The following is a 27500-nucleotide window of genomic DNA, read 5'->3' as shown; positions in this document are numbered from 1 at the left end:
GATTGCTTCGATCATGTGAACTGGGATATGTTCCGCATAGCGTCGAACAACAACATTGATGAATACGCTGATTCGGTGAGCGAGTTTATTAGCAAGTGCATCGGTGATGTTGTACCCACAGTGTCTATTAAAACATTCCCCAACCAGAAACCGTGGATTGATGGCAGCATTCACGCTAAACTGAAAGCGCGAACCACTGCTTTCAATCAGGGCAAGGTGACCGAAAACATGAACGAATACAAACAATGTAGCTATTCCCTCCGCAAGGCAATCAAATAAGCTAAGCCTCAGTATAGAGACAAAGTAGAGACGCAATTCAAAAGCTCAGACACAAGAGGTATGTGGCAGGGTCTACAGTCAATCAAGGACTACAAAAGAAAAAACAGCCCCATCGCAGACCACGATGTCTTGCTCCCAGACAAACAAAACAACTTCATTGCTCGCTTTGAGGACAATACAGTGCCACTGACACGGCCCGCTACCAAAACCTGCGGGCTCTCCTTCACTGCAGCCAACGTTAGTAAAACATTTAAACATGTTAACCCTCGCAAGGCTGCAGGCCGAGACGGCATCCCCAGCAGCGTCCTCAGAGCATGCGCAGACCAGCTGGCTGGTGTGTTTACAGACATATTCAATCAATCCTTATCCCAGTCTGCTGTTCCCACATGCTTCAAGAGGACCACCATTTTTCCTGTTCCCAAGAAAGCTAAGGTAACTGAGCTAAATGACTACTGCCCCGTAGCACTCACTTCAGTCATCATGAAGTGCTTTGAGAGACTAGTCAAGGACCATATCACCTACACCCTACCTGACACCCTAGACACACTCCAATTTGCTTACCGCCTCAATAGGTCCACAGATGACGCAATCGCAATCACTGCACACTGCCCTAACCCATCTGGACAAGAGGAATACCTATGTAAGAATGCTGTTCATCGACTACAGCTCAGCATTTAACACCATAGTACCCTCCAAACTCGTCATTAAGATCGAGACCCTGGGTCTCGACCCCACCCTGTGCAACTGGGTCCTGGACTTCCTGACGGGCCGCCCCCATGTAGTGAGGGTAGGTAACAACATCTCCACCCCGCTGATCCTCAACACTGGGGCCCCACAAGGGTGCGTTCTCAGCCCTCTCCTGTACTCCCTGTTCACCCATGACTGCATGACAATGCACACCTCCAACTCAATCATCAAGTTTGCAGATGACACTACAGTGGTTGGCTTGATTACCAACAACGACGAGACGGCCTACAGGGAGGAGTTGAGGGCCCTCGGAGTGTGGTGTCAGGAAAATGACCTCACACTCAATGTCAACAAAACAAAGGAGATGACCAGGAAACAGCAGAGGGCAGCCCCCTATCCACATCGACGGGACAGTAGTGGAGAGGGTGGAAAGTTTTAAGTTCCTCTGCATACACATCACGGACAAACTGAAATGGTCCACTCACACAGACAGTGTGGTGAAGAAGGCGCAGCAGCGCCTCTTCAACCTCAGGAGGCTAAAGATATTTGGCTTGTCACCAAAAACACTCACAAACTTTTACAGATGCACAATCAAGAGCATCCTATCAGGCTGTATCACCGCCTGTTACAGCAACTGCTCCGCCCACAACCGTAATGCTCTCCAGAGGGTAGTGAGGTCTGCACAATGCATCACCGGGGGCAAACTACCTGCCCTCCAGGACACCTACATCACCCGATGTCACAGGAAGGCCAAAAAGATCATCAAGGACAACAACCACCCGAGCCACTGCCTGTTCACCCCGTTATCATCCAAAAGGTGAGGTCAGTACAGGTGCATCAAAGCGGGGACTCGATAGACTGAAAAACAACTTCTATCTCAAGGCCATCAGACTGTTAAAGAGCCATCACTAACATTGAGTGGCTGCTGCCAACATACGGACTCAACTCTAGTCACTTTAATGGAAAAAATGATGTAATAAATGTATCACAAGCTACTTTAAACAATGCCACTTATATAATGTTTACATACCCTACATTACTCATCTCATATGTATATACTGTACTCTATACCATCTACTGCATCTTGCCATCTTTATGTAATACATGTATCACTAGCCATTTTAAACAATGCCATTTTATATAATGTTTACACAACCTACATTACTCATCTCATATGTATATATTGTACTCTATACCATCTACTGCATCTTGCCTATGCCGTTCGGCATCACTCATTCATTAATTTGTATGTACACATTCTTATTCATTCCTTTATACTTGTGTGTATAAGGTAGTTGTTGTGAAATTGTTAGGTTATATTACTTGTTAGATATTACTGCATGGTCGGAACTAGAAGCATAAGCATTTCGCTACACTCGCATTAACATCTGCTAACCATGTGTATGTGACAAATAAAATTGTATTTGATTTAAAGACTACCAGAACATAATAGATTCTCCAATTGCCTTGGATGAACTACAGGACAAAATAAAAACCCTCCAACACAAAAAGAACTGTGGTGTTGATGGTATCCTCAATAAAATTATCAAATATACAGACAACATATTCCAATTGGCTATACTAAAAATCTTTAACATCATCCTTAGCTCTGGCATCTTCCCCAATATTTGGAACCAATGACTGATCACCCCAATCCACAAAAGTGGAGACAAATCTGACCCCAATAACTACAGTGGGATATGCGTCAACCGCAACCTTGGGAAAATCCTCTGCATTATCATTAACAGCAGACTCGTACATATCCTCATGTACTGAGCAAATGTTAAATTGTCTTTTTACCAAATTATCGTATGACAGATCACGTATTCACCCTGCACATCCTAATTGACAAACAAACAAACCAAAACAAAGGCAAAGTCTTCTCATGCTTTGTTGATTTCAAAAAAACCTGCAACTCATTTTGGCATGAGGGTCTGTTATCCATATTGATGGAAAATGGTGTTGGGGAAAAACATACAACATTATACAATCCATGTACACAAACAACAGGTGTACAGTTAAAATAGGCAAAAAACACACATTTCTTCCCACAGGGGTGTGGGGTGAGACAGAGATGCATCATAAGCCCCACCCTCTTCAACATATACTGTATATTATCTACTTCACTTGTGTTGGCAATGTTAACATATATTTCCCTTGCCAATAAAGCCCCTGGGTTTGAATTGAATTGAGAGAGAGAATTTTAAAACCCCATTTATTGGGTCAAGACCCCACACCACAGTACATCACATCACCATTTAGCCCTCAGGCGTCATGCTCCAAAAAGTACCAGCCCGTAAGAGAAAACAACGTAAAGAGGACTTAACAACACAACTCCAAATCCCCCTCCTCATTGACAGAGCACAACACCCCCTGAAGACCCTATGTACCAATGAAGAGCCCAAGGTTCCCCACCAGACTGTAATAGGCATACTCAACCCTCTTGCTGCCAACATCCCCCTGAGCATGCCCACCACATGTACAGACCCCTGTCCCTGTATGTATCCTGGTCTTCCAGATAGCTAGCTTGGCTGCTCCTGATACGAAGTTGAGTAGGACTACCACTCCCCTCAGCCAAAAACTATACTTCGATCCAAGAACAAACAGGTAGGTAGACAAAACCTCCCCCATGGCAGAAAACCAGCTGGTTAACAGTGTAAACAGCCCCACCAGTCTGGGACATTGTACAAGAAGATGAGCTAGCAACTCAGACACAGATGCACAACCCTCCCCGACGCCATGTTGGATCCAAGTGAGATGGATCAGATGAGTGTAGGTGGCTATCGCCCCATGTATTATCCTGCATTGGAGCTCAGCTGTCCGTTTATCAACCGGCAGTTTATATAGAGACCACCAGCTTTTGTGGAAGCGCCTGGTCCAAACAAATCAGCCCACCTCGTTGATCTCACCCCTTCCAAGGAGGATGTATGCTACACCTTCACGTGTATTGTGTACATCGCTTTTCTTCCCATAGCTGTGAAATACAGGATTAGCCCCTTACCCTCCTGCACCTCCCCCGCAGCAGCAGCGGTGACATTCAGAGTAGGGACTATGTAATCTTGGCCCTCCATCCACTGGTCTGTGTGTGTGTTATTGGACACAGATGCTGGCAATGATTCACAGACCTCTGTTGGAACCTACTTCAGCAGGCGAGATGATCGGATCCCGCGCTCTCTCCCAGCTCCTCCACAGATCTGCTCATGCTCTACATCATGTGCCACAGCTTGGTGCATCCTGCACCCACCAAGCTTAAGCACAGGCTGGCTGAAGACAATTTTTGTGACTGTAAAATGGAAATGTGGTTCTTCAAACAGCCACATCCCTGGTGGTGTGCTGGCCTTCTGGGAAGTCCATCCAGCTAAGACCATCAAGATATAACCAGTCCCGGAGCTGCTTGCGGATGGAAAGCCATGACCATTGAGGCAATGTCCACTAGGCCCTGCCCACCTTCCTTCAGTGGCAGGTACAATGTCGGTGCTCAAATCCAGTGTTGTCTTGACCAAAATAAATGAACAAGCATCCTTTGAAGCTCCTGTTTCAATCCTCCCGGTGGCTGTAACACTATGCGTCTGTGCCACAGATTGTTGGCTACCATAACCCTTCCCCTATAGGACAGCTGGGGCAGCAACCATTTCCACCGAGACAGCCTGGCACACACCTTCTTCACTACACCCTCCCAGTTCTTCTTCTGAAACTCCTCTGAGCCTAAAATACAAGTATTTAGCCCATTCCTACCCTACTGTAACCCCCCCTATTAACTGTGGAGTGGTCCCTATCTGGCACTGACCTGCCCACGGACCTACACTTTTGGACCAATTCACCCTAAAGATGTCCTAAAGATGCCTTCTCATACACTTCTGGAGCACCTGAGAGAATTTGAATGGCTTAAAACCATGTTTTTGATGTATTTGATACCATTCCACTAATTCCGCAGCAGCCATTGCCATGAGTCTGTCCTCCCCAGCAATGGTACAGCTCGGCAGTTTTCAAAAGAGCCAAATCCCCCTTCTTTGGCAATAATTAATAACCCTTAAACAACACTTTGTGGAAATCCCCCCAATACATGCCCAAAAATGTTTGTAAAAGTCTGATGGCAAACCATCAAAACTAGGGGCTCGTCCTGATGAGAGCTGCATAACTGCAATAGACAGTTCCTGCAGTGTAATGACAGAGTCCAAAGCAGGGCCCGATTAAGGAAGTCCTTGAAGCAAATGTGCAGTGCACACAGAGCCACAGTCCTCTGCCCTGTAGAGGATAGAAAAGAATAGAATAGAAAATAATAGAAAACAGCATTTCGGGGAATCTCAACCATTGTCCGTGGTCACCCTTCCATCAAGGAGAAGAAGGCAAATAATTTGTTTGTGCTGAGATACCGACCGCTCTAGATGAAAAAAGAAAGAGCTAGGAACATCCATATCCCTGAGAGTAGCAAAACGAGACCTGACCAAGACCCCGTTCACTCTGTCATGTAAGAATAACCCCAGTTAATGTATTTTATCCTGTAATGTTCTGTCCAGACAAGGGTCATTCTGAGCGAACAGTTTCAGTTCAATAGAGTTTATGTCCTGCTCAAGTGCTCTGACAGTTTCTTTCATCATAAAAGTAGACAGAGAAGTATACTTCTGACAAAACACACGTATGCGGGCCTTCCCAACCTCCCACCATTGCCTCAATGACTCGAATTTCCCCTTTGTAGCCCTCCACTGCTCCCCAAAATGTTTCACAGAACATGGATATCTTGCAACAACTTAACATCGAGAGAGAGAGAGAGAGAGAGAGAGAGAGAGAGAGAGAGAGAGAGAGAGAGAGAGAGAGAGAGAGAGAGAGAGAGAGAGAGAGAGAGAGAGAGAGAGAGAGAGAGAGAGAGAAAACCACAAAGCTTTTACCATCTCTTGCTGAAATATTCAAGGTCATCTGCCTTTGACCTAAAGAGCAAGAACACAGACATCGCTATTCTCCAAGAAACATGGTATAGAGGAGATGGACACACTGGTTGCCCCCTGGGTTACAGAGCACTGGTAATCCCATCCACCAAACTACCAGGAGTAAAACAGGGAAGGGACTCAAGGGGTATGCTAATTTGATATAGATCAGACCTAATCCACTCTATTAAATTAATAGATACAGGAGCATTTTACATCTGGTTAGAAATGAATAGGGAAATGATCTGAACAGCTTCTGCACCCTATAGGGGGAGATTAACCAGAACCTGACACTCTTAGCATACATGGGGACAAACACCAACCTGGAGGTGACAGCATTCCCTCCCCAATATGCCCCCCTGGCAGAAACCAAACTACTGGGAGTGCAGCTAGACAACTGCTTATCATGGTCGTCTCAAATAACTAATCTATGTAAAAATTATTATTATTCAATTAAATTATTAAAACAGCATACATAATCAGAAGGATAGCTAAATATTTACCAGGGGAAATTCTTCAGCAAATAACACAGGCATTGGTTGAGAGTCAGGTGAACTATTGTTCGGTGGTCTGGGGAAATGCATCATCTAGTGAAGTTAGGAGGCTGCAGAATGCACAGAATAAAGCAGAAAGGATTGTTTTAAGGTGGAGATATGGTTCTTCTGTTGCAGTCATGCGCAGTGTTCTTGGTTGGTCATCAATCGACAAGATAATTGAAAAAAACATGCTTATTTTATTTTATAATATACATCATTTAAAATGGCCAAGTTCTATTCACAATGGTATTCAGTTGGTAAGAGACAGACATTCCGTAAATACTAGGAATAGATTGTCCACCATCTATGCGTTATCCAGACAGAAAAAAAGAAATGGGCAAAAGAACATTTCGAATTTAGAGCAATAAAGCAATGGAATAGATTAACTGAGCAAACTAGAAACCTTTCAATATATACGTTTAAACATTATTTTAAAACAATTTAAATATAGTATATAGAAATGTTGTGGGACTATAGTAGATGAAGAATCAATATTTTTTTAGATTGAGTATTTATTGGGTCATTATGCTCGTGTATTATGTATGTTTGTAATAGTGTGTTATATGTGAAAGTGTGCTTGTATTATAAATTGTATTTTAATGACTCTTGGAATATTAGTCCAAATGGGAACTAAAAGAGATCCTAATCAAATCAAATCAAATACAACTATGACAAAACAACCAAAAACGGATCACAACCCCTGCAGCTCTGTCGCACGCTGGGTCTGTACATAGTCAATGGTAGACTTTGACGGGACTCCTACGGTGGGTACTGTAGACTACTCTGTCACCGACCTCAACCCAGAGTCTCTCAGGGCGTTCACAGTCAGCCAACTGACACCCCTATCAGACCACAGCAAAATCACAATCTACTAGAACAGAGCAATACTCAACCATGAAGCATTGAAGCCGATCAAATTGCATGCTGTTAAGAAATGCTATAGATGGAAGGAGAAACCTAGCGAAATACAATTGGCCAACAACAAATCCAATCCCTCTTAGACAACTTCCTGGACAAAATGTTTCCCCGCAATAGTGAAGGTGTAAACGTAGTAGGAAGCATGAACAGTATATTTGACCTATCAGCTAACATATCAAATGTAATTTCAAGCAGAAAACCTAAGAAAACTAGCAACAATGAGAAATGATTTGATGAAGAATTGAGAAACTAAGGATATCCAACCAAAAACATAGAGACCCAGAAAACCTTACACCTTCACTATGGGAGAACACTAAAACAGTACAGAAATACACTAAGAACAAAGAAGAAACAGCATTTAAGAAAACAGCTCAATGCGATTGAAGAACCCATAGAATTGAATGACAAATTGGAACACACTAAACCAAAAACAACACGAAGAGCTACCTATCCAAAATGGAGAGGTATGGATAAACCAATTCTCCAACCTTTTCGGCCAAATAAAAAAGTTCCAAGAACAAAAACATATACATGATAATTTAGAAAAATTCTCTGTGCTGCTAAAATTGGCAATAAACACACACATTTCTCTCCTCAGGGCCGTGGGGTGAGACAGGGTTGCAGATCGAGCCCCACCCTCTTCAATATTTATATTAAGGAATTGGCGCGGGCACTCGAACAGTCTGCAGCACCCAGCCTCACCCTACTGGACTCGGAAATCCAATGACTACTGTTTGCTGATGATCTGGTGCTTCTGTCCCAACCATGAAGGGCCTACGGCAGCACCTAGATCTTCTGCACAGATTCTATCAGACTTTGGTCATGACAGTGAATCTCAGTAAGACAAAAATAGTAGTGTTCCAAAAAAAGGACAACAAATACAAATTATATCTAGACACACCTTCCTGAACATCAACACCACAGGTAATGTAACTTCCACAAGGCTGTGATTGATCTAAGAGACAAGGCAAAAAGGGCCTTCTATGCCATCAAAATGAACATAAAACTCGACATCCCAAAAAATACTTAAATTAGTTGAAGAACCCATTGCACTCTGTGGTGAGGTCTGGAGTCCACTCACTACCAAGAATTCACAAAATGGGACAAACACCCAATTAAAATCAAATCAAATTGCATTTGTCACATGTGCCTAATACAACAAGTGTACAACAGACCTTAGTTACAAGCCCTTAACCAACAGTGCAGTTCAAGAAAGAGTTAAGAAAATATTTACAAAATAAAATACAGTAAAAATACAAAAGTAACACAGTAGAATTACATAACATTATCGTGGCTATATACAGGGGGCACCGGTACCGAGTGAATGTGCAGGGGTACAGGTTAGTCGAGGTCATTTGTACATGTAGGTAGGTAAAGTGACTATGCATAGATAAACAGCGAAAACAGCAGTGTAAAAACAATGTAAATAGTCCGGGTGATCATTTGATTAATTGTTCAGCAGTCTCATAGCTTCGGAGTAGAAACTGTTAAGGAGCCTTTTAGACCTACACTTGGCGCTCCGGTACCTCTTGCCATGCGGTAGCAGAGAGAACAGTCTATAACTTGGGTGACTGGAGACTTTGACTATTTTTTGGGGGGGGGGATTCCTCTGACACCGCCTGGTATGAATAAAGGTCCTGGATGGCAGGAAGCTTGGCCCCAGTAATGTATTGGTCATATACCGAGCAGTTGCCATACCAGGCAGTGATGCACCCGGTCAGGATGCTCTCGATGCTGCAGCTGTAGAACTTTTGGAGGATCTGGAGACCCATGCCAAATCGTTTCAGTCTCCAAAAGGGGGAAAAGGTGTGTCAGTCACGACTGTCTTGGTGTGTTTGGACCATGATAGTGATATGAACACCAAGGGAATTGAAACTCTCGACCTTCTCTACTTCAGCCCGTCGATATAAATGGGGGCCTGTTTGTCTTTGTCTTGCTCACATTGAGGGAGAGGTTGTTGTCCTGGCACCACACTGACAGGTCTTTGACCACCTCCCTATATGCTGTCTCATCGATGTCGGTGATCAGGCCTACCATTGTTGTGTCATCAACAAACTTAATGATGGTGTTTGAGTCGTGCTTGGCCACGCAGTCGTATATGAACAGGAAGTAAAGGAGGGGACTAAGCACGCACCCCTGAGGGGAACCAGTGTGGAGGATCAGCGTGGCAGATGTGTCATTGCCTACCCTTACCACCTGGGGGTGGCCCGTCAGGAAGTTCAGGATCAAGGTTCAGAGAGAGGTGTTTAGTCCCAGGGTTCTTAGCTTAGTGATGAGCTTTGTGGGCACTATGGTGTTGAATGCTGAGCTATGGTCAATGAACAGCATTCTTACATAGGTGTTCCTTTTTCTCTCACAGCTGTATGTGAATTGGAATGGGTCTAGGGTTTTGTCATGAGAATTATGTTCTCAATGTTCATAAACTGAACTTCAATTAAACTATTCGGTCTGTTACCAAGAATTTGTAAGATTCTTGTTGAAATGGAACAGACAGAGGCCTGTCTACAATAGTCAGCAACGTTTATTTACGAGAGCTCTCCCCATCATATCATGTACATTGGTTTATATATCTCCCATTTCGTCATAAATATCCCTCCTCTTCTCAGAAAATAACAATATAGTTTTCTCCTACTCATACATTGCTTATCACATCCTACAACATGTGGCACAATCTACTGCAAGCCCAACAGTTTCTCCCCTCTTTGTGTGGGGAGACTTCCTTCCCTGTTATCAGTTTCACAGAGGTCACAAGTTGTCTGCCACAGAGTCTCTTCTCTTATGGACAAACATTCTTCATCATTATACAGAGACAGGGTAGAATTCTGTTAGTTATAGTTCTACGTTAAATTTACACATCAGTTATTCATTATTCATAAAATTCATAACAGGTTTCAATGATGATGGTGTTTGATGTGAGCCATGACCAGCCTTATAAAGCACTTCATAGTTACCGACGTGAGTGCTACGGGGTGGTAGTCATTTAGGCAGGTAACCTCCCTATTCTTGGGAACAGGGACTATGGTGGTCTGTTTGAAACATGTGGAGGTGGTATACTCCTCAATGCCATTGAATGAATCCCAGAAAATATTGCAGTCTGTGCTAGCAGACTGTAGTGTGGCATCCAAGTCATTGGACCACTTCCGTATTGAGCGAGTCACTGGTACTTCCTGCTTTAGTTCTTGCTTGTAAGCAGGAATCAGGAGGATAGAGTTATTGTCAGATTTGCCAAATGGAGGACGAGGGAGAGCTTTGTATGTGTCTCTGTGTGTGGCGTAAAGGTGGTCTATACAATTTTTTGGCCTCTGGTTGCACACGTGACATGTAGAAATTAGGTCAAATGGATTTAAGTTTGCCTGCATTAAAGTCCTCGGCCACTAGGAGTGCCACTTCTGGATGAGCATTTTGTTTTTTGCTTATGGCCTTATAAAGCTTGTTTAGTGCGGTCTCAGTGCCAGCATCGGTTTGTGGTGGTATATAGACGGCTACTAATAATATAGATGAGAACTCTCTTGGTAGGTAGTGTGGTCTACAGCTTATCATGAGGTACTCTACCTCAGGTGAGCAATACCTTGATACTTCTTTAAAATTAGACATGCACCAGCAGTTACTGACAAAATAGACACACATCCCCGCCCCGTCTTACCAGACGTAGCTATTCTGTCCTGTCAATACACAGAAAACCCAGCCAGCTCTATGTTATCAGTGTCGTCATTCAGTTTTTAATGTCCCGTTGGTAGAATAGTCCCGACCGTAGATCATCCAATTTGTTTTCCAGTGATTGCACGTTGGCCAATAGAACCAATGGTAGTGGCGATTTACTCACTCACTTACGAATCCTAACAAGACATCCCAACATCCCCTTTGCGTCGGACTCATTAAAGAAAAAATCTTTGATGTTCTGATGTCCAGAAGCTCTTTTTGGTCATAAGAGATTATGTATATAGCACGTTACAAACAATGCAGAAAAAATATATAATAAAATAGCATAGTTGGATATTAGCGAATAAAACAGCAGCCAACCCATCCGGCGCCAGTTAAAATATACTTTGTGTACAATGCAAAACTCCAAACAATGGATGCAGAGCAGAATTAGGACTATACCCACTAGTTATCAAAATCCAGACAAGAGCTGTTCATTCTTCAACCACCTCAAAGGAAATGATGGCCACATATTCCCCCACAAAGTCCTCACCTACAGAGAGATTAACCTAGGGAAGAGTACCCTCAGCCAGCTGATTCTGGAGCTCTGTTCACAAACACAAAGAACCCACAGAGCCCCAGGCCAGCAACACAATTAGACCCAACCAAATTATGAGACAGTAAAAATATATTTATTTGACACACTGAAAAGAATCAACCAAAAAACTGAGTAAATTGGAATGCTATCTGGCCCTAAACTTAGAGTACACAGTGGCAGAATACCGGACCACTGTGACTGACCTCAAGTGAAGAAAATCCTTGACTATGTACAGACTCAGTAAGTATACCCTAGAATTTGAGAAAGGCCACCGTAGGCAGACCTGGCTCCCAAGAAAATACAGGATATGTGCCCACTGTCCACAAATGAGGTATAAACTAGGTTTGCATATTTTTCCTGGTATTTTACAAATGCTCCATCCCGATTACTTTTCTCCCAGGTAACCCGATATTTCCTGACAAAACCAGAAGTGTCAGACAAAAGCATTATAAAGCATTTAAATAGGCCTATGTCTGGATTTGATTAAAGCCTTGATCGAAAGTTCAAGCCTGATACCCAAAAGCCCAAATGATTGTGTCGTTATCCAATACATATATGATATAGGATACTGCACATTATGCACAACGGAAAAACAGAAACACCATAGATGTATTTAGCTATGTGCTCTTTTAGGTAAATAAATAAAACTAGCTCCAGTAGGCTAATCCTTTTGAGTGTAAACTGTATTACTGTACAGTAATGTATTATATTGTATTATATGGACTGGAATTAGGCACATGGGTCAAACCATGTTAAATGCAGGGAGAGAACATGCGCCCTACAAAGTTACAAGTATAGGCTAGCGAATTTGATTGAAATATAATAGGCCTATTTGTATAATTAGTTTACTGCTGCATATATAACATTCATAATATTTCCCCTAATATTACTAGCCTACCTCCACTTTCTCTCTCTATTGTTACTTCATTCCTTCCTCACTGTCAAGAGCGAAGTGAAAAATGTGTCATTGTCCTTATCTTCATCCTTCTAGTGTCATCCTTGCAGAACGCTTTCACTTCTCTTGGCGAAGATTGAATGGTTATGGGTCCGAATAAATAACTGTATAGCCTACCACCATCGCACATTCCTTCTTCTTTCAAACTACCCGTGAGTTCTATTACCTGCTGTATTTAACATTCAGCAAGCAAGAGCTTGTGTCCCTTTTCAAATAGTCTATTGGTATAAGAAATGCTGTAAAAAAAAACATGTCCAGCAAGCTATTCTAGCTTTTACCGCATGGGACTCCAAGAGCTAAGGAGCATTTTTTTTAGGAGAGAGGCCAGCGGACCACAGGAGCGTGCATATTGCGCAAGAGACATAATTAGCTAAATATAAAGGTTAATACTCCATTGAATTTATTACCAGAAAAGGTAGGCTAAGACATCTATATATATGGCTATTCAGTATATTGCATACAATTTAATAGTTCCATTTCACGCCATGCTGCTCATATAAATAATTTCTTGCAATTATTTGTCCCGGGAAAGGGGAGTGGTTTTAGGCAGTAAATCCCAGTAACCGGGTTCCCGCCATTCAACTCTAGTGTAAACTGAGCTGCACTTCCTAACCTCCTGCCAAATATATGATCATATCACGTTTCAGGTAAGACCCAGATGCAGACAGTGTCGAAGTAACGAAACTGTATTTCTAGTACTGGGGCAGGCCAAACAACAGGTCAAGGGCAGGCCAAACAACAGGTCAAGGGCAGGCCAAACAACAGGTCAAGGGCAGGCCAAACAACAGGTCAAGGGCAGGCAGAGGTCAGTAATCCAGATAGGGTTCAAAAGGTCCAGCATGGCAGGCGGTCTCAGGGTCAGAGCAGGCAGGGGTCAATAATCCAATGTGGTGTGGTATGTTACAGAACGTCAGGCAGGCTCAGGGTCAGGGCAGGCAGAAAGGTCAAAACAGGGAAAACTAGAAAACAGGAACTAGAACAGACAGGAGCAAGGGGGAAACTGCTGGTAGGTTTCACAAAACAAAACAAACTGGCAACAGACAGAGATCACAGGTATAAATACACTGGGGATAATAGGGAAGATTGGCGACACTTGGAGGGGGGGTGGAGATAAGCACAAAGACAGGTGAAACAGATCAGGGTGTGACAGACCACATTAGAGACACATATTTCACACAGACTCACAAAGATTTTGAAAACAAATCTGACATTGATAAATTGCAATCACAGCAGTAATATTTGTGGGCCATTGCCATGAGAATAGGGCAACCAGTGGAACACAAACAACATTGGAAATACCACCAATAGGTCTGTTTATTTATCTTCCCTCACTATTCGTACTACAACAATTTTCACATTGTTAAAACACTGATAAAATAACACTTGAAATGTATTTATCTTTTTGAAACCTTTTTGAGTGCAATGTTAACGGATGATTTCTAATAGTCTCCTTTGTTAAATTGGTTTATTCTCGCGTTTGTTTATTCACCTGCTTTGGAAATGTGAACATATGTTTCCCATACCAATAAAGCCCCATTGGAAGAAAAAGAGAGAGAGAGAGAGAGAGAGAGAGAGAGAGAGAGAGAGAGAGAGAGAGAGAGAGAGAGAGAGAGAGAGAGAGAGAGAGAGAGAGAGAGAGAGAGAGAGAGAGAGAGAAAACCACAAAGCCATTTTTCCCTTGTCATCCTCTCCTTGGGCTGATCATTCGTTTTCTGTCACAGATGCATGTTAACCCTCATGATGATGATTCAACCTCCAAGCACCATTTATTAAACCGTTACACAACATATAGGCAATGTAATATTAAATGTCTCTGAAAAGATGCCTTAAGACCTTCTGTCTCTGTCACAGATACATCTTAACCCTCAGAATTTCCCAGCAACATTTACACAACACATAGGTAACGTAATACCAGATAGCGTAAATGTATCTTGGGGTGTGTATGCAGCTTCATGACGTTAGCTGAGCGGATCCCCACCCAGGAATAAAAATGCATGTGCATGGACTGGAGTCTACCCGACTTCTTGTTTCTGGGGGGAATTGAGTGTGGGGAGCACACACACATAACGCTTCAGTATGCAAAGCCCCAGCACTGGATTTTGAGAGAGAGAGAGAAGTGCTGCTGTGAATAATCATCTGAGACCGGAGAAGAGCTGTGCTGTGTATCCCCCCATAACCTCAGGGTGAGGGGCAGCGGTTGGGTTTCCATTCACGCAGGACACACACACACACACACACACACACACACACACACACACACACACACACACACACACACACACACACACACACACACACACACACACACACACACACACACACACACAAACATATTGACAAAGGCAATAACACACACACACGCACAAACACACACACAGAGGCGATACAAACACACAGGCGATAAGCGGCAGCACTGTGAGGAGAGTGCCGTGACCAAAAGTAAAGTTTTAATTCGGTCCTCGGGGAGACTGCTTACTCATCCTGCTCCCCTAAGGAGTGACTTCCTCTGAAATCTATTCAAATCACATCTCCTCCGCTTTTATTGCATTTCTCATATCCCCGATCACAAAGTGACAAATCACCACACACTTCAGGGAACTGGATCAGTTTTCTCTCCATTTTTGGGATTTGGGCTTCACTTTTAAAGTGATTACTGAGAGAGAGAGAGAGAGACCGACTGCCTACTGGTTTCAATTATCTATCTAATGACCATTGTGTTGCAGTGAAACATGCAGTGAACCTGTAGCCACTAGATAGGAGAAACAGGCAGGAAAAGCCTGGCAATTCCACCCACCCACACACAGACATACAAATACACTCCCACATATGAATGCTCTCCCACTCTTAAACACATACACAGACACCACCATGCATGCTTGCACACACACATAAATGCACTCCAACTCTGAAACAAACCAACACTCTAAAACACACACACACACACACACACACACACACACACACACACACACACACACACACACACACACACACACACACACACACACACACACACACACACACACACACACACACACACACACACACACAAGCACTGTGACTCTGAGTGCGACACTTCCGCCAGTGCTGTTCTCTCCTAATAAAGCTTTGCGATGAGAAGTGCCGGGAGGATAATTAGTTTATGCAGACACATGACGGTGGGACAGGCTGCATTGTTATTATTTCTCCAGCCCCGGCGTCGCCGCGGTGACACTTACAACACTGCCGCCACCGCCGCTCCGACCGGCAATGCTCCTCAATGGTGGCAGGCAGAGAAGGGGGGGCATGGAGCCGCCAAGACGGCAAGCCACCGAGCGCCACTTGATATATTCGTAATGTTCTTTAATATTTTCATTTTGATGTAATTTGTGGCCCCGGTTTTTTAAATATCCGCTCTGTAATAATGTTTAATTTCAAGGGTCAGTCTGCCAAGGAGTATATTAAAGCTGATAAAACTCATTTTCCAAAGCCCCAATATCAAGCCCAGATCAGGTTAGGAGGCCAGCCTCTGTGAATATTTCATCTTTTATCATGCCGATAATGAGGAGATGACAGAGGTGCATTATTACAATGAGAGAATTGCCTCATTTTCCACAAGGGGAGGGCTATAGGGTGGGAAGGCTGGCTGCCGGAAGCTTGGCATCCAGGAGTGAGGAGTGTTTGCCTGCCGTTACTCAATAAAAGCAATTCTTCCAAGAGGAGAGGAGAGGTGAATAAAAGAGAGGAGGAGAGGTGAGGGATGAAGGGAGGTGGAGAGGGAGAGAGGGAGAGAAAAGCAACTTTCTCCAGCCAACACACTTGATTGCGATGAATAATAAATGGAGGGATGGCGGTCGTTGGTTGGAGGGGAGTTGCGGTCAGACGGGGGTTGTGGTTGAGGGTAGGTGATAATCAGTGATTTGTAGAGGGTCCCATTCAGAATTAACCTAGCCTAATTGACCCATTAGAAGAGAACAGAGCTAGGGCTATTGGGAGACGTGAGCGGAGCGGGCTAATATCCACATATTAGCCCCTCATTGGCCAGGGAATGAAACCATGGAACCCCAGAACGTAATGACAACTCGGGCCGGCACCGTCTGCGAACGGCCGAATAAATGGACCCAATCAGGGCGGTTCTGGCGGCCACCTGTGTCCCGGGTGGGTCAGAGCCATTAGACCAGATTAGAGGAGGTGATGAGACTCCCACCACCCAAATAATGAGTACAATAATAAAACCATCATGGCATATTTATTGCCTGGGAGGGATATGAGAAGGAGAGGAGTCTTTCTGATAAGTTTTTTTTGTTGCTTCGGGAGTAAAGGGAATATTAGGATTTTTTATTGTATAACTGATGAGTCTCTGAAATGGCGACTCAGGCCACCGGAGTGCCAGTTGAACGACTCATAAGTGATCAATTCAGTCCATAACGTCTAACAAATTGTTAAAAAGCAATGTGGACAACATAATATTACTGTGTCGTAACCAGAACTACGTGGTACAGAACATCAATCAAAGATGGTATGTTTTACATCGGCATAACGGTCAGTTAGCAATGTCGCTAATAGAAAAATCCCCAAATCCAGCAAGAAAACCAAAAATTTGCAAAAATCTAAATATTCCAGCAGCAACAAATATAATAAGGATTGATCTAACCTGTTCAGCTGTACAACAATCCAAGGAAAAAGAGCACATAGAGAAAACCCCAAAATATGCAAGTAGGCCTTAGTAACAGCCGTCCACACTTCTTGGAAGTCAATAGTCCACACAAAGAAAACGTATTTTAATAATCAATACAATATACCTTACAAGTCTTTGCGAAAGTTCTCACGTGTGGAGTGAGAAAACTAAACTTTTAGACTATAAACAGTTTTCTAGTTTTCTAGCAAACATTCGGACCACAACATGGCTTCCCTCTTCATGAAAAAACAGGAAGTGACTATGTATGTGGCTAGGGAGTGACCGGGTCCTAGTCCACAGCCTATCTCAGGGAACCATACAACCTTGTGGGTTAAATCAGTCAGATTTCAAAACACAAACTCATATACCATGAAACAGGATTGGCCATGAAGAAAGACCCGGTGATGAAGGTCTGTGCAATAAACTGTCAGATCCTAAAGGTCTCTGGTGGGCCTCTTCTTCAGAAAATAGAATTCCTCAAAGAGAGAGCACTGTATGGACGCATGCCATTACATATTCATATATACACTACAGTGCCTTGCGAAAGTATTCACCCCCCTTGCCATTTTTCCTATATTGTTGCCTTATAACCTAGAATTAAAATATATTTTGGGGGGGGGGTTGTATCATTTGATTTACACAACATGCTTACCACTTTGAAGATGCAAAAGAATACAAACAAGTAAGAAATTAGACAAAAAAACAAACTTGAACGTGCATAACTATTCACCCCTCCAAAGTAAATAGTTTGTAGAGCCACCTTTTGCAGCAATTACAGGTGCAAGTCTCTTGGGATATGTCTCTATAAGCTTGGCACATCTAGCCACTGGGATTCTTGCCCATTCTTCAAGGCAAAACTGCTCCAGCTCATTCAAGTTGGATGGGTTCCTGCTGGTGTACAGCAATCTTTAAATCATACCACAGATTCTCATTTGGATTGAGGTCTGGGTTTTGACTAGGCATTCCAAGACATTTAAATGTTTCCCCTTAAACTACTCAAGTGTTGCTTTAGCAGTATGCTTAGGGTCATTGTCCTGCTGGAAGGTGAACCTCCGTCCCAATCTCAAATCTCTGGAAGACTTAAACAGGTTTTCCTCAAGAATGTCCCTGTATTCAGCGCCATCCGTCATTCCTTAAATTCTGAACAGTTTCGCAGTCCCTGCCGATGAAAAACATCCCCACAACATGATGCTGCCACCACCATGCTTCACTGTGGGGATATAGTTTTCAGGGTGATGGGAGGTGTTGGGTTTGTGCCAGACATAGCATTTTCCTTGATGGCCAAAAAGCTCAATTGTAGCCTCACCTGATCAGAGTACCTTCTTCCATATGTTTAGGGAGTCTCCCCCATCCCTTTTGGCAAACACCAAATGTGTTTGTTTATTTTTTTCTTTAAGCAATGGATTTTTTCTGGCCACTCTTCTGTAAAGCCCAGCTCTGTGGAGTGTATGGCTTAAAGTGGTCCTATGGACAGATACTCCAATCTCCGCTGTGGCACTTAGCTCCTTCAGGGTTGTCTTTGGTCTCTTTGTTGCCTCTCTGATTAATGCCCTCATTGCCTGGTCAGTGAGTTTTGGTGGGCGGCCCTCTCTTGGCAGGTTTGTTGTGGTGCCATATTCTTTCCATTTTTCATAATGGATTTAATGGTGCTCCGTGGGATGTTCAAAGTTTGGGATATTTTTTATAACCCAACCCTGATCTGTACTTCTCCACAACTTTGTCCCTGACCTGTTTGGAGAGCTCATTGGTCTTCATGGTGCCCCTTGCTTGGTGATGTTGCAGACTCTGGGGCCTTCAAAACAGGTGTATATATACTGAGATCATGTGACAGATCTTGTGACACTTAGATTGCACACAGGGAGACTTTGTTTAACTAATTATGTGACTTCGGAAGGTAATTGGTTGCACCAGATATTATTTAGGGGCTTCCTAGCAAAAGGGGTGAATACCTATGCACGCACCACTTTTCAGTGTTGAATTTTTTGAAACAAGTACATTTTTTCATTTCACTTCACCTATTTGGACTATTTTGTGTATGTCCGTGACATGAAATCCAAATAAAAATATTTTTAAATTACAGGTTGTAATGCAACAAAATAGGAAATTGCCAAGGGGGTGAATACTTTTGCAAGGCACTCTATACAAACAAAAGTATGTGGACACCCCTTCAAATTAGTGGATTCGGCTATTTCAGCCACACCCGTTGCTGACAGGTGTATAAAATCAAGCACACAGCCATGCAATCTCCATAGACAAACATTGGCAGTAGAATGGCCTTACTAAAAAGCTCAGTGACTTTCAACCTGGCACCGTCATAGGATGCCACCTTTCCAACAAGTCAGTTTGTCAAATTTCTGCCCTGCTAGAGCCGCCCCAGTTAACTGTAAGTGCTGTTACTGTGAAATGGAAACATCTAGGAGCAACAACGGCTCAGCAGCAAAGTGGTAGGCCACACAAGCTCATAGAATGGGGCCGTGTTGAAGCACGTACAATTCATCTGTTCTCAGTTGCAACACTCACTCCGAGTTCCAAACTGCATGGTGACGCAACGTCAGCACAAGAACTGTTCATCGGGAGGTTTCATGGCCGAGCATCCGCACATAAGCCTAAGATCACCATGCACAATGCCAAGCGTCAACTGGAGTGGTGTAAAGCTCACTGCTATTGGACTCTCGAGCAGTGGAAACATGTTCTCTGGAGTGGTGAATCAAGCTTCACTGTCTGTCAGTCCGATGGACGAATCTGGGTTTGGCGGATGCCAGGAGAACAATACCTGCCCCAATGCATAGTACCAACTGTAAAGTTTGGTGGAGGAGGAATAATGGTCTGGGGCTTTGGCGAGGAAGAGAAAGCAAGGAACACAAAGAGCAACTGAGGCCATCACGGACGTGCCTGCTCAAAAAAAGACTCTGAGTGCCAACAAATGCAGAAGAAAGGATGGAGGGTGGGGCTGGGAGGAGGCCCTCCTCTGTCTCTGTCCACCCTTAAATATCTGCCATGAGGCTGGGGATGAGGGTTGGGGGGCGATGGTACCAGACTGGGGCACCTCAGGGAGTTTTGGAGGAAGAGCCATGCACCATGTCTCCTGCTACTGTTGTTCCCTCATTTGATTTGAATGAATAATGCATAGTTAGGAGAGTGGAGGGGGGGACGCCAGCCTTAAAGGAGCCCTGCCACAGTGGGAGTCATTACCGAGCACACAACACACTGATGAGGAGAGTGTATGAGAGAGAGAGAGAGAGAGAGAGAGAGAGAGAGAGAGAGAGAGAGAGAGAGAGAGAGAGAGAGAGAGAGAGAGAGATGGGGGATGGAGAAAAACAAACAAGAAAGAAAGAAAGAAAGAAAGAAAGAAAGAAAGAAAGAAAGAAAGAAAGAAAGAAAGAAAGAAAGAAAGAAAGAAAGAAAGAAAGAAAGAACTGGCATCAAACATTCCAGGTGTGCCACTCATTTAGTTTTTTTTCATCAAACATGTTTTGTTGTCGTTTCTGTTTTTATGTATTAATTTAATTTTTTATGTATTAATTTATCTGTTCATTCGTTTGTTTCTATTAGTTGAGGAGCTTGATAGAGTCTGTTGATCTCAGTAAACATACGCTCTATTAAGATTACTAGGGTAAAGATTGTGGATACAGGACCTGGTGGGAGTGATACATCAGACACAATAGTTGGTCTTCTGAATTAAGGAGTTTAAGACATTTCAGAGAGACCCTCATACAGTACACACACACACACACACACACAAACGCATGCACGCACGCACGCACACACACACACACACACACACACACACACACACACACACACACACACACACACACACACACACACACACACACACACACACACACACACACACACACACACACACACACAAGCATATGCATGCAACTGCGTCCAACCACAATTTCCCTGTGCATATGCAGGGGTGAGCGATAGTTCCAGCAGATTATTCAAGAGTGACTTCAGCATTGGACGTCTAGCCATGTCCTGAGGACATCGGGGAATGCTTTCAAAACCGGCCACTAGGGGAAACAGTGAGCACTATAACCATCAAGTAGGCTTGGTTTTTGCTAGGGTGTTGTGGGGGGGGTTGGCAGATGGGCATAATCCCCAGCCACCCCTAGGCCCCCGTAATCCATAGTTTTTAAAAAAACGTCTAATTATGCAGTGAGACTGTGAGAGCTTGTTGGGTAAAAAGGTAGGTAGGTGTGTGGGAAAGGAGGAGGCATAAGAGAATGAGCCTGTAAAGCTGGCTGGCTGGCTGGCTGGCTGGCTGGCTGGCTGGCTGGCTGGCTGGCTGGCTGGCTGTGCGTGCGTGCGTGTGTATGTTGGTTGGTTCTTCTATCCTTGTGGGGGACCGAAAATCCCCCAAAGTCCCCACAAGGACAGTAAATAAAGGAAAATGATCCCTCGTTGGGACATTTCCTATGTCCCCATGAGGACAAAGGCTATTTTAAGGTTAGGTTTAAGGTTAGGGTTACAATCAGGGTTTACGGTTAGGTGTAGAATTAGGGTAAGGGGTTAGGGTTAGGAATTTGTTTATGGTTTAGGTCAGAGTTACGGATTAAGGTTAATGTTAGGGTTATGGAAATTAACTTTAGGTCCCCATGAGGATAGAAGAACAAAACATGTATGTGTTTGTTTGTGTGTGTGTGTGTGTGTGTGTGTGTGTGTGTGTGTGTGTGTGTGTGTGTGTGTGTGTGTGTGTGTGTGTGTGTGTGTGTGTGTGTGTGTGTGTGTGTGTGTGTGTGTGTGTGTGTGTGTGTGTGTGTGTGTGTGTGTGTGTGTGTCTCTGTGTGTGTGTCTCTGTGTGTGTAGCATCACCTCGGCTCGGAGCGAGGAGAATAGCGGCCTAGCAAGGTGTTATCACTCATTCTGATTCCGTATTACAGCATGACGGATGGGGCCCTGCGGGCTGGCGAGTGTCGCACCAGCGCTTATTACCACCGCTCTTAAGTGGGAGTTGATTTAGCTTAAATAGGTTGTTTCATAAGGAGAAGACACCGCCGCTGTCACCGGTGCTCTGTCCCCCGCGCACTGCCAGCCGCCACCTTAATTGAATAATGCCGCCTCTAGATACATATTAGGGTGCTTAGCTACATACCCTGCCCCAATAATTGCTTATACAACCAGGCTAATCCTGCAACCACCCCCCCCCCTCTTTTCTCCCCTCGTCTCCCCCAATAGGTGATATTTCAAGTTGCTAAACCAACAGAAATGATCATTTTCATGAACATACTCTACATAACCAAAATTATGTAGACACCTCCGTTAACTGGAAAGAAGGGGCCTAGCCCAAACCATGAAAAACAGCCCCAGACCATTATTCCTCCTCCACTAAACTTTACAGTTGTCACTATGTATTCGGGCAGGCAGAGTTCTCCTGGCATCCGCCAAACCCAGATTCGTCCATCGGACTGCCAGATGGTGAAGCTTGGTTCATCACTCCAGAGAACTGTTTCCACTGCACCAGAGTCCAATGACTGCAAGCTTTACACCACTCCAGCCGACGCTTGGCATTCTGCATGGCTGCTCGGCCATGGAAACCCATTTCATGAAGCTCCTGACGAACAGTTATTGTGCAGAAGTTGCTTCCGGAGGCAGTTTGGAGTGTTGCAACCCGAGGACAGATGATTTGTTACACGCTACGCGCTTCAGCTCTCAGCAATCCTGTTCTTTAAGCTTGTGTGGCCTACCACTTCACTGGATCCTCCTAGATGTCTCCACTTCACAATAACAGCACTTACAGTTGACCGTGGCAGCTCGAGCAGGGCAGACATTTGACGAACTGACTTGTTGGAAAGTTGGCATCCTAGAACGGTGCCATGTCACTGAGCTCGTCAGTGAGGCCATTCTGCTGCCAATGTTTGTCTATGGAGATTGCATAGCTGTGTGCTTAATTTTATACAACTGTCAGCAACGGGTGTGGCTGAAATTGCCGAATCCACTAATTTGAAGGGGTGTAGATATAGTGTATCTCAGATGAATAGCCCTGTATGTATATTCCAATATTTCCTCTATGGTCTTTCAATAGGATTTGGATGAGATTCTAGGAGGTTAGGATGAAGTCAACGAAACCGATGTAGCTCTGATTCATTTCCCTGTGTGTTGTTGGCTTGAATAGATTATTTTCTGACGCAACAGTGCGATGGAATCTAAACTTTGCGCATTATGCTGTCCTACTGAGGTTTGTAGCAGGCTGCCAGCCCACTCAGAGTTTACAACACTGTGTGGAAGGCTGCCAACCACAACACTCTGCTCAGCCAATGGAATGTGGTCAGTAAATCACTCATCCCTCTCCGATGTATAAAAGCAGCCATTTGTCATTAGCCCCTCCACTCACACATGTGCAGATTGTGCGTACACACACAGATACAGATACCCACGTACGCATGCACGTACACACAAACAGAAACACCCCCCACCCACCCCTCGCGGGTGCATTTCAGTGCCACCCCACGCGCCATGCGGCGCCCCACTCTGTGTGCCTGCAGTGCCCTCTGGTTGTGGGTGATTGATGAGAGTGATGGCAAGGCAGATAATTTGGGTGGCCCATCTACAGAGGACGTAAATCACAGCAGCCTCGTTAATGACTCTTCTCACCCGCACGTCTGGCAGGATCGGCAAGAACCCATCGAGTCGTGTGTTGGGGGACAACAACAACAAAAAAAACATAAATAAGTTCCAAAACTATTTCATCTCACCACCCTTTCAAGGCATTGACATCCTGTTAATCAAGGATTTCTCAGAAGGAAAGAGAAGTCAGTGAAAAGTCATGGTCAGCATTGCATCACATGTCCAAGGATGACATGTCTGGGCATGTATAAGCACTTGGTATTTGCAAACAACAAACTCCAGACATTTGGACCCGGGATCCAGATCTGTTGGTGCGATCTTGCCAACTCCTATGGTCATTGTCATGCACAACAAATGGCAAGACAGCACAAGCAGATGTGGGACCAGTCTAGTTTTGGATGCTCCACGTTGTGTTTCAGGGATTTTAAACCAACAAATTCAACATCCATTACAGCACTCTTCTAGCGATATTGGCCACATTAAGATAGATTTGAGAATGTTCCATACTTCTCTAAAATGCAACGACTGAACCCAGGGGCACCAACACACCCTTCACTCAAACGGCAGGTCTGCTGTCCAGTCTCCATGGCCACATTGGCTAGCACTAGGCTGCTGTACCTCTATACCAGTGTTGTTTATGCCATGGTTCTCTGGTTTGGTGGATAACGCATTAGCACGGTACCAGTAACTGTTGCAAGAGGCTAGGTGATGGATGGCCATGGCATGAGTGAGGACCCCCAGCCCCCCTCAGGCGTCTGGGGGGTGACCCATTACAACTTTTCATTAAAACGTCTGCCCGACGACCGGCCTTGATTTGACCATAATTTATGATGCCATTATGGGCTAATTAGTGCCACAATCCCTGTGCCCCGTTCAGCTCAGCACAGCACAGCACACAGTTAGCTCTCACACGGCTACCTTTCTACCTCTAAATCTAGTAACAAAGACTATATTATCAGTCATGCTACATTGCAAATCATAGAATGGGTTAGACAGTTGAACCCAGCTCAATATGTATTCAGAAGTGATATTCTTCAATAATCAATGGGTATATATCACTAATTTAGATCAAAAGCTGCTGTAAGTATCACAGAGCAGGCCTTTAAAAGTAGCTGCTTCATGTCCTCAAAAGGAACAACTGAGAGACTTCCTCTATCAGAATTTTAACCAGCTAGAAGGAAAACCAGCCTCAGAATATCATATTATTTTGTTTCACCTTCATTCATCTACAGTACATATATCTTATTTTATCAAATCTATTTGTCAAACAATAGCAGGTCCAAGAAAGCAGCAGAGACATATTAGAGACGTGTCTGGTCCTATAGACTGCATCTCTATCTGCATCAAGTGAGCTAGAGCAGTGGGGCAGGACAAAGACAACTGTTCTCTCCTCTCCAGCTTATCTATAAGAAGAGGAGATCTCATCAAAGCCGGAGCACCCAGGCGTTGAAAGTCAATCCACTGCGCGCTTGTGTTTTATTTATTCATTAGTGACACCAAGCTTAGCAAAGAAGAGAGAAACAGATAAAGTTCCATTCAAATAAGCAAAGGGGGGCCCCTGGAGCAGGGAGTGGGAGTGATGGTGCTGGAGGGTGGGATGGGATGACTTCTTTTAATTTGGGGACCCCTCGGGGGACATCGTGCCTGTGCACCCTGCAATTACGACAGTCACCAGTGAGGCGTGCACGTGAAGAAGAGGAGCATCCTGCAGAAGAACATATCAGGATAGAGACAGAGAGAGGAAACTATTTGAAGTATTATCATGTCAAGTCTTATCCTCGCCCCACTACTACAGACACACTCACACACACACACACTCTCTATGGCTCATTTCGGGAATGATAAATGTAAGCAATGCATAGGTAATATATTCCTGTTAACTGACAGTTTTGGTGGTGGGGGGAGAGGGCAGGATCATCATTACTGGCCAATTATCATCATATTATGGGTGCTACGTAGCCTCTTATTAGGGTCAGTGCCCTTAATTTCAGTGGAAAAAAAAGATTGTTAACCTCTGTAATAGCGATACACAGAAACCATTTAACTCACCCCAGGGGGATGCCTTGGGCTAATCAATGGCCACTTTGACGGACAAAATGGCCGCCTTTCAAACAATCGCAATCTGCCGCTTTAAACAGTCACATTGCGTCGTCCCTCCAGTAAGGTTGGAGAGATAAATAAACAGAGCAAAGCATGCCAAATGAACTTGTGCATATCATTAGCCACATGACTGAGATATGAGATAAACAAAGAGATTCACATTTTCATATCTTGACTATAAAAGCACCATTAGGATGTCTCGGAATACTTTAGAAGCTAACCGTGAAAGCTGCTTTTTTGGCTGCATGTTTTAAGAAGTTGATTGTTTTGGAGAATATTGTTGCATGAATTGGAAATCAAAAATACTTAGGACATTTTTGCCACATCGGGAACCATACCCTCCACAAATCTTATTCGGCAATAACTTTTTTCTCTGAGTCAGCTAAAACCAAATTCATTTAACTAGACGATATAACCATAGATCTTATATGGATGACTCTCCTAAGTCAACCTGGGGTTTTTGATTTTAAGAAAATCATCATTCTTGAGTTTCAATTTCATTCCCCAAATCTGTTTTTCACAAATTCCCCTCCGGCCATATTGCACCTGCCTAAGTCATCTTTATTGCGGTGGCTCTCCGGTGGCCCCTCTCCATGATAAAGTAGGACCCTCAGGCCCTGTATCGCCTCCGGCTCATATGGAGAGAGACACCAAAGTGAAGATCCTCTCAACAGCCCATCTCAGTGAGCCGATGCACTAAGTGAGTTACCTGTCTTGGAGGCTAGCTTAGATAGAATGAAGGACTCCCATGTCAGTTATATTAACCCTCCTCTACACCCCAAACTCATCCAACCCTCCAAAACCTCTCACCCACTCCCCTTACATTCTACCAAAAAAATCCCTCTTTCTTTTTCTCCCACCCCAAAGTAATTCTCCCTATCATACCCCCCAGCTAAATCATCTCCGTTTTGCATAATGCACTATTTAAACTGATAGCGGTGGAGGGCACTCAGAGGAAGATGGGATGATGGAGACAGAGAGAGAAAGAGAGGAAGTGATGGGGTTTTATTCTCTTCCCGGTCCTTCCTAAGAGCAGCCCGGGGACATGGACCTGAAGCACTGACCTCTGTGACAGTTATTATCCGCAAGGTCACGGACCGGACCCCTGTCCCACGAGCCGGACACAAACCCTCCTAATGTAGTCCCCCTCTGGGCCTGCCCCCCTCGCCGCACCCCCATCTCCCCCCCTCGCCTACTCTCAGCACCGGCTCCTCCCTCCTCTCACTGTCGTTCCTCCATAGAGATATAGAGGAGTAGCAGAGAGACAGGAAGCTATACGCTACGTGACAGCATTCTGATGAGGTTGTCAGAGAAAGAGAGAGAATCTCATCATAGATGTATACTGCTGTGGTTGGCCTGAGTAGTGGTGGTTCCATCCTAGGACAACGTCTGAACTAAAGGGCTCAATAAATAGTGATACTGTCGTTATAAATGATGAAAACTGTGTTACATTGAATTATGTGATTACTATATCTCGATACACAGTGTGCAAAACATTAAGAACACCTTCCTGATATTGACCTCCCCCCCCTTTTTTTTGCCCTAAGAACAGCCTCAATTCGTCAGAGCATGGACTATGTGTCAAAAACGTTCCCGTGTAGACGCCAATGCTTTCCACAGTCAAGTTGGCTGG

The sequence above is a fragment of the Oncorhynchus gorbuscha genome, linkage group LG19 (assembly GCF_021184085.1).
Source record: "Oncorhynchus gorbuscha isolate QuinsamMale2020 ecotype Even-year linkage group LG19, OgorEven_v1.0, whole genome shotgun sequence".
Classification (NCBI taxonomy): domain Eukaryota; kingdom Metazoa; phylum Chordata; class Actinopteri; order Salmoniformes; family Salmonidae; genus Oncorhynchus; species Oncorhynchus gorbuscha.
The sequence above is the reverse complement of the archived record's forward strand: the minus strand, read 5'-3'. Positions refer to the sequence as shown.